Raw genomic sequence first — 9495 nt, forward strand, 5'->3', positions numbered from 1 at the left:
AGACTGGAATTGTGATCTCGAGACTTGAAATGTATTTGTGATACCAAACAGGATTCATGAACTCTGACTGCAATTGTGAGCTCAAGCCTTGAAGATCAGTTGTGATTCCAAACAGGAATTGTGTCCTCATACTGGAATTGTGGCCTCATGACTTAAAATGCAAATGTGATTTGAAACTGGAATTGTGTTCTCCAGCCTTGAAATGCAATTGTGATTCCAAACCGGAATTGTGACCTCGAGGCTTGAATAGCAGTTGTAATTCCAAACGGGAATTGTGGCCTCAGACTGGAATTGTGATCTCGACCCTTGAATTGTAAATGTGATTCCAAACGGGATTAGTGACCACACACTGAATTTGTGACCTAGAGATTTGAGCTGCAGTTGTGGAACCAAACCGATATCGGGACCTCAGACTGGAATTGTGACCCTGAACCTTAAGCTGCAGCTCTGAAATCAAACCGGAATTGGAGGCTCAGACTGGAATTGTGATCTCGGGCCTTGAACTGCCATTGTGATTCCAAACGGGAATTGTGGCCTCAGACTGGAATTGTGATCTCTAGCCTTGAACTGCCATTGTGATTCCAAACAGGAATTGTGGCCTCAGACTGCAATTGTGATCTTGAGCCTTGAACTGCAATTTTGATTCCAAACAAGAATTGTGACCTCAGACTGGATTTGTGACCTCGAGCCTTGGACTAAATTGGATTTCAAACAGGAATTGGGGCCTCAGACTGGAATTGTGATCTCGAGACTTGAACTGCAATTGTGATTCCAAACTGGAATTGTAAACTCAAGCCTTGAATAGCAGTTGTGATTCCAAACGGGAATTGTGGCCTCAGACTGGAATTGTGACCCCGAGCATTGAGCAGCAGTTGTGATTCCAAACGGGAATTGAGCCCTCAGTCTGGCATTGTGATCTCAAGCCTTGAACTGCAATTGTGATTCCAAACCGGAATTGTGACCGCAGACTGGAATTAAGACCTCGAGCTTTGAACTGCAATTGTGATTCCAAACAGAAATTATGACCTCAGAGAGTAATTGTGACCTCATTCCATGAACTCCTATTGTGATTCCAAACTGTAATAGTGAGCTCGAGCCTTGAACTGCAGTACTGATTCCAAATAGGAATTGGGGCCTCAGACTGGAATTGTGATCTCGAGACAGGAATAGCAGTTGTGATTCCAAACGGGAATCGTGGCCTCAGACTGGAAATGTGACAACTAGGCTTGAGCTGCAGTTGTGATACCATACCAGAATTGAGTCTTCAGACTGGAATCATCACCTCGAGCAATGTAGAGCAGTTACGATTCAGAGCCGGAATTGGGACCTCAGACTGGAACTGTGACTTCAAACCTTGAAATTAAGTTGTGATTCCAAAGCGGAATTGTGGCCTCAGACTTGAATTGTGACCCTGAGCCTTGTGCTGCATCTGTGATACCAAACCGGAATTGGGTCTTCAGACTGGAATTGTGACCTCGAGACATGAACAGCAGTTGTGATTACAAAACGGAATTGGGGGCTCAGACTGAAATTGTGATATTCACCCTAGAACTGCAAATGTGATTCCAAACGGGATTTGTGACCACACACTGAATTTGTGACCTAGAGATTTGAGCTGCAGTTGTGATACCAAACCGATATTGGGACCTCAGACAGGAATTGTGTTCTCCAGGCTTGTACTGCAATTGTGATTCCAAACTGGAATTGTGACCTAAGACTGGAATCGTGACCTCGAGACATGAGCTGCAGTTGTGATTCCAAACGGGAATTGTGGCCTCAGACTGGAATGGTGACCCCGAGACTTGAACAGCACTTCTGATTCCAAACCGGAATTGTGACGGCAGACTGGAATTGAGACCTCGAACTTTGAACTGCAATTGTGATTCCAAACAGAAACTTTGACCTCAGAGAGTAATTGTGACCTCATTCTATGAACTGCTATTGTGATTCCAAACTGTAATTGTGACCTCGAGCCTTGAACTCCAGTTGTGATTCCAAACAGGACTTGTGACCTCAGACTGGAATTGTGACCTCGAGGCTTGACCGGCAGTTGTGAGTCCAACTGGGAATTGTGACCTCAGACTGGAATTGTGACCTCGAGCCTTGAACTGCAGTTGTGAGTCCAACCGGGAATTGGGGCCTCAGACTGGAATTGTGACTCCTAGCCATGATCTGCAGTACTGATTCCAAACAGGAATTGGGGCCTCAGACTGGAATTGTGATCTCGAGACAGGAATAGCAATTGTGATTCCAAACGGGAATCGTGGCCTCAGACTGGAAATGTGACAACTAGGCTTGAGCTGCAGTTGTGATACCATACCGGAATTGAGTCTTCAGACTGGAATCGTCACCTCGAGCAATGTAGAGCAGTTGCGATTCAGAGCCGGAATTGGGACCTCAAACTGGAACTGTGACTACGAACCTTGAAATTAAGTTGTGATTCCAAAGCGGAATTGGGTCCTCAGACTTGAATTGTGACCCTGAGCCTTGTGCTGCATCTGTGATACCAAACCGGAATTGGGTCCTCAGACTGGAATCGTGATCTCGAGACATGAACATCAGTTGTGATTCCAAACAGGAATATTGACCTAAGACTGGAATTGTGATTTCATTCCATGAACTGCTATTGTGAATCCAAACTGTAATTGTGACGTCAATCCTTGAACTGCAGTTGTGATTCCAAACGGGAATTGTGGCCTCAGACTGGAATTGTGACCCTGAGCCTTGAGCTGCACTTGTGATACCAAACCGGAATTGGGTCCTCAGACTGGAATCGTGATCTCGAGACATGAACATCCGTTGTGATTCCAACACAGAATTGGGGGCTCAGACTGGAATTGAGACCTCGAGCTTTGAACTGCAATTGTGATTCCAAACAGAAACTATGACCTCAGAGAGTAATTGTGACCTCATTCCATGAACTGCTCTTGTGATTCCAAACTGTAATTGTGACCTCGAGCCTTGAACTCCAGTTGTGATTCCAAACTGGAATTGTGACCACAGACTGGAATTGTGACCTCGAGCCTTGAACGGCAGTTGTGAGTCCAACTGGGAATTGGGGCCTCAGACTGGAATTGTGACTCCTAGCCATGATCTGCAGTACTGATTCCAAACAGGAATTGGGGCCTCAGACTGGAATTGTGATCTCGAGACAGGAATAGCAGTTGTGATTCCAAACGGGAATCGTGGCCTCAGACTGGAAATGTGACAACTAGGCTTGGAGCTGCAGTCATGATACCATACCGGAATTGAGTCTTCAGACTGGAATCGTCACCTCGAGCAATGTAGAGCAGTTGCGATTCAGAGCCGGAATTGGGACCTCAGACTGGAACTGTGACTTCAAACCTTGAAATTAAGTTGTGATTCCAAAGCGGAATTGTGGCCTCAGACTTGAATTGTGACCCTGAGCCTTGTGCTGCATTTGTGATACCAAACCGGAATTGGGTCCTCAGACTGGAATTGTGATCTCGAGACAGGAATAGCAGTTGTGATTCCAAACAGGAATATTGACCTAAGACTGGAATTGTGATTTCATTCCATGAACTGCTATTGTGAATCCAAACTGTAATTGTGACCTCGATCCTTGAACTGCATTGTGATTCCAAACGGGAATTGTGGCCTCAGACTGGAATTGTGACCCCGAGCCTTGAGCTGCACTTGTGATTCCAAACCAGTATAGGGTCATCAGACTAGAATCGTGTCTTCGAGCCTTGAACTTTAGTAGTGTTTCCTGACAGGATTTGGGGCCTAAGACTGGAATTGTGATCTTGAGAGTTGAAATGCAATTGTGATTCCAAACAGGATTCATGAACTCTGACTGGAATTGTGACCTCGAGCATTGAACATCAATCGTGATTCCCAACATGAATTCTATCCTCATACTGGAATTGTGGCCTCAAGACTTAAAATGCAAATGTGATTTCAAACTGGAATTGTGACCTCAAGCCTTGAAATGCAATTGTTATTTCAAACCGGAATTGTGAAATCAAGCCTTGAACTGCTAATATGATTCCAAACCGGAATTGTGGCCTCAGACTTGAATTGTGACCTCGAGCCTTGAATAGCAGTTGTGATTCCGAACTGTAATTGTGACCTCGGGCCTTGAATTGCAGTTGTGATTCCAAACGGGAATTGTGGCCTCAGACTGGAACTATGACCCCGGAGCCTTGAGCTGCAGTACTGATTCCAAACAGCTATTGCGTCCTCAGACTGCAGTTGTGACTTCGAGCCTTGAATTTTAGTTGTGATTCCAAAGCCGTATTGTGGCCTCAGACTGGAATTGTGACCTCGAGGCTTGAACATCAATTGTGATTCCAAACAGGAATTGTGTCCTCATACTGGAATTGTGGCCTCATGACTTAAAATGCAAATGTGATTTGAAACTGGAATTGTGAACTCAAGCCTTGAACTGCAATTGTGATTCCAAACAGGACTTGTGACCTCAGACTGGAATTGTGACCTCGAGGCTTGACCGGCAGTTGTGAGTCCAACTGGGAATTGTGACCTCAGACTGGAATTGTGACCTCGAGCCTTGAACTGCAGTTGTGAGTCCAACCGGGAATTGGGGCCTCAGACTGGAATTGTGACTCCTAGCCATGATCTGCAGTACTGATTCCAAACAGGAATTGGGGCCTCAGACTGGAATTGTGATCTCGAGACAGGAATAGCAATTGTGATTCCAAACGGGAATCGTGGCCTCAGACTGGAAATGTGACAACTAGGCTTGAGCTGCAGTTGTGATACCATACCGGAATTGAGTCTTCAGACTGGAATCGTCACCTCGAGCAATGTAGAGCAGTTGCGATTCAGAGCCGGAATTGGGACCTCAAACTGGAACTGTGACTACGAACCTTGAAATTAAGTTGTGATTCCAAAGCGGAATTGGGTCCTCAGACTGGAATTGTGACCCTGAGCCTTGTGCTGCATCTGTGATACCAAACCGGAATTGGGTCCTCAGACTGGAATTGGGGGCTCAGACTGGAATTGTGATCTCGACCCTTGAACTGCAAATGTGATTCCAAACGGGATTTGTGACCACACACTGCATTTGTGACCTAGAGATTTGAGCTGCAGTTCTGATACCAAACCGCAATTGTGATCTCAGACTGGATTTGTGACCCCGAGCCTTGAGCTGCGGTTTTGATACCAAACCGGTATTGGGACCTCAGACTGCAATTGTGTCTTCGAGTCTTGAACTTTAGTAGTGTTTCCTGACAGGATTTGGGGCCTAAGACTGGAATTGTGATCTCGAGACTTGAAATGTATTTGTGATACCAAACAGGATTCATGAACTCTGACTGCAATTGTGAGCTCAAGCCTTGAAGATCAGTTGTGATTCCAAACAGGAATTGTGTCCTCATACTGGAATTGTGGCCTCATGACTTAAAATGCAAATGTGATTTGAAACTGGAATTGTGTTCTCCAGCCTTGAAATGCAATTGTGATTCCAAACCGGAATTGTGACCTCGAGGCTTGAATAGCAGTTGTAATTCCAAACGGGAATTGTGGCCTCAGACTGGAATTGTGATCTCGACCCTTGAATTGTAAATGTGATTCCAAACGGGATTAGTGACCACACACTGAATTTGTGACCTAGAGATTTGAGCTGCAGTTGTGGAACCAAACCGATATCGGGACCTCAGACTGGAATTGTGACCCTGAACCTTAAGCTGCAGCTCTGAAATCAAACCGGAATTGGGGGCTCAGACTGGAATTGTGATCTCGGGCCTTGAACTGCCATTGTGATTCCAAACGGGAATTGTGGCCTCAGACTGGAATTGTGATCTCTAGCCTTGAACTGCCATTGTGATTCCAAACAGGAATTGTGGCCTCAGACTGCAATTGTGATCTTGAGCCTTGAACTGCAATTTTGATTCCAAACAAGAATTGTGACCTCAGACTGGATTTGTGACCTCGAGCCTTGGACTACAATTGGATTTCAAACAGGAATTGGGGCCTCAGACTGGAATTGTGATCTCGAGACTTGAACTGCAATTGTGATTCCAAACTGGAATTGTAAACTCAAGCCTTGAATAGCAGTTGTGATTCCAAACGGGAATTGTGGCCTCAGACTGGAATTGTGACCCCGAGCATTGAGCAGCAGTTGTGATTCCAAACGGGAATTGAGCCCTCAGTCTGGCATTGTGATCTCAAGCCTTGAACTGCAATTGTGATTCCAAACCGGAATTGTGACCACAGACTGGAATTAAGACCTCGAGCTTTGAACTGCAATTGTGATTCCAAACAGAAATTATGACCTCAGAGAGTAATTGTGACCTCATTCCATGAACTCCTATTGTGATTCCAAACTGTAATAGTGAGCTCGAGCCTTGAACTGCAGTACTGATTCCAAATAGGAATTGGGGCCTCAGACTGGAATTGTGATCTCGAGACAGGAATAGCAGTTGTGATTCCAAACGGGAATCGTGGCCTCAGACTGGAAATGTGACAACTAGGCTTGAGCTGCAGTTGTGATACCATACCGGAATTGAGTCTTCAGACTGGAATCATCACCTCGAGCAATGTAGAGCAGTTACGATTCAGAGCCGGAATTGGGACCTCAGACTGGAACAGTGACTTCAAACCTTGAAATTAAGTTGTGATTCCAAAGCGGAATTGTGGCCTCAGACTTGAATTGTGACCCTGAGCCTTGTGCTGCATCTGTGATACCAAACCGGAATTGGGTCTTCAGACTGGAATTGTGACCTCGAGACATGAACAGCAGTTGTGATTACAAAACGGAATTGGGGGCTCAGACTGAAATTGTGATATTCACCCTAGAACTGCAAATGTGATTCCAAACGGGATTTGTGACCACACACTGAATTTGTGACCTAGAGATTTGAGCTGCAGTTGTGATACCAAACCGATATTGGGACCACAGACAGGAATTGTGTTCTCCAGGCTTGTACTGCAATTGTGATTCCAAACTGGAATTGTGACCTAAGACTGGAATCGTGACCTCGAGACATGAGCTGCAGTTGTGATTCCAAACGGGAATTGTGGCCTCAGACTGGAATGGTGACCCCGAGACTTGAACAGCACTTCTGATTCCAAACCGGAATTGTGACGGCAGACTGGAATTGAGACCTCGAACTTTGAACTGCAATTGTGATTCCAAACAGAAACTTTGACCTCAGAGAGTAATTGTGACCTCATTCTATGAACTGCTATTGTGATTCCAAACTGTAATTGTGACCTCGAGCCTTGAACTCCAGTTGTGATTCCAAACAGGACTTGTGACCACAGACTGGAATTGTGACCTCGAGGCTTGACCGGCAGTTGTGAGTCCAACTGGGAATTGGGGCCTCAGACTGGAATTGTGACTCCTAGCCATGATCTGCAGTACTGATTCCAAACAGGAATTGGGGCCTCAGACTGGAATTGTGATCTCAAGACAGGAATAGCAATTGTGATTCCAAACGGGAATCGTGGCCTCAGACTGGAAATGTGACAACTAGGCTTGAGCTGCAGTTGTGATACCATACCGGAATTGAGTCTTCAGACTGGAATCGTCACCTCGAGCAATGTAGAACAGTTACGATTCAGAGCCGGAATTGGGACCTCAGACTGGAACAGTGACTTCAAACCTTGAAATTAAGTTGTGATTCCAAAGCGGAATTGTGGCCTCAGACTTGAATTGTGACCCTGAGCCTTGTGCTGCATTTGTGATACCAAACCGGAATTGGGTCCTCAGACTGGAATTGTGATCTCGAGACAGGAATAGCAGTTGTGATTCCAAACAGGAATATTGACCTAAGACTGGAATTGTGATTTCATTCCATGAACTGCTATTGTGAATCCAAACTGTAATTGTGACCTCGATCCTTGAACTGCATTGTGATTCCAAACGGGAATTGTGGCCTCAGACTGGAATTGTGACCCCGAGCCTTGAGCTGCACTTGTGATTCCAAACCAGTATAGGGTCATCAGACTAGAATCGTGTCTTCGAGCCTTGAACTTTAGTAGTGTTTCCTGACAGGATTTGGGGCCTAAGACTGGAATTGTGATCTTGAGAGTTGAAATGCAATTGTGATTCCAAACAGGATTCATGAACTCTGACTGGAATTGTGACCTCGAGCATTGAACATCAATCGTGATTCCCAACATGAATTCTATCCTCATACTGGAATTGTGGCCTCAAGACTTAAAATGCAAATGTGATTTCAAACTGGAATTGTGACCTCAAGCCTTGAAATGCAATTGTTATTTCAAACCGGAATTGTGAAATCAAGCCTTGAACTGCTAATATGATTCCAAACCGGAATTGTGGCCTCAGACTTGAATTGTGACCTCGAGCCTTGAATAGCAGTTGTGATTCCGAACTGTAATTGTGACCTCGGGCCTTGAATTGCAGTTGTGATTCCAAACGGGAATTGTGGCCTCAGACTGGAACTATGACCCCGGAGCCTTGAGCTGCAGTACTGATTCCAAACAGCTATTGCGTCCTCAGACTGCAGTTGTGACTTCGAGCCTTGAATTTTAGTTGTGATTCCAAAGCCGTATTGTGGCCTCAGACTGGAATTGTGACCTCGAGGCTTGAACATCAATTGTGATTCCAAACAGGAATTGTGTCCTCATACTGGAATTGTGGCCTCATGACTTAAAATGCAAATGTGATTTGAAACTGGAATTGTGAACTCAAGCCTTGAACTGCAATTGTGATTCCAAACAGGACTTGTGACCTCAGACTGGAATTGTGACCTCGAGGCTTGACCGGCAGTTGTGAGTCCAACTGGGAATTGTGACCTCAGACTGGAATTGTGACCTCGAGCCTTGAACTGCAGTTGTGAGTCCAACCGGGAATTGGGGCCTCAGACTGGAATTGTGACTCCTAGCCATGATCTGCAGTACTGATTCCAAACAGGAATTGGGGCCTCAGACTGGAATTGTGATCTCGAGACAGGAATAGCAATTGTGATTCCAAACGGGAATCGTGGCCTCAGACTGGAAATGTGACAACTAGGCTTGAGCTGCAGTTGTGATACCATACCGGAATTGAGTCTTCAGACTGGAATCGTCACCTCGAGCAATGTAGAGCAGTTGCGATTCAGAGCCGGAATTGGGACCTCAAACTGGAACTGTGACTACGAACCTTGAAATTAAGTTGTGATTCCAAAGCGGAATTGGGTCCTCAGACTGGAATTGTGACCCTGAGCCTTGTGCTGCATCTGTGATACCAAACCGGAATTGGGTCCTCAGACTGGAATTGGGGGCTCAGACTGGAATTGTGATCTCGACCCTTGAACTGCAAATGTGATTCCAAACGGGATTTGTGACCACACACTGCATTTGTGACCTAGAGATTTGAGCTGCAGTTCTGATACCAAACCGCAATTGTGATCTCAGACTGGATTTGTGACCCCGAGCCTTGAGCTGCGGTTTTGATACCAAACCGGTATTGGGACCTCAGACTGCAATTGTGTCTTCGAGTCTTGAACTTTAGTAGTGTTTCCTGACAGGATTTGGGGCCTAAGACTGGAATTGTGATCTCGA

The sequence above is a fragment of the Sturnus vulgaris genome, unplaced genomic scaffold, assembly GCF_052056855.1.
Source record: "Sturnus vulgaris isolate bStuVul1 unplaced genomic scaffold, bStuVul1.hap1 Scaffold_380, whole genome shotgun sequence".
NCBI lineage: Eukaryota > Metazoa > Chordata > Aves > Passeriformes > Sturnidae > Sturnus > Sturnus vulgaris.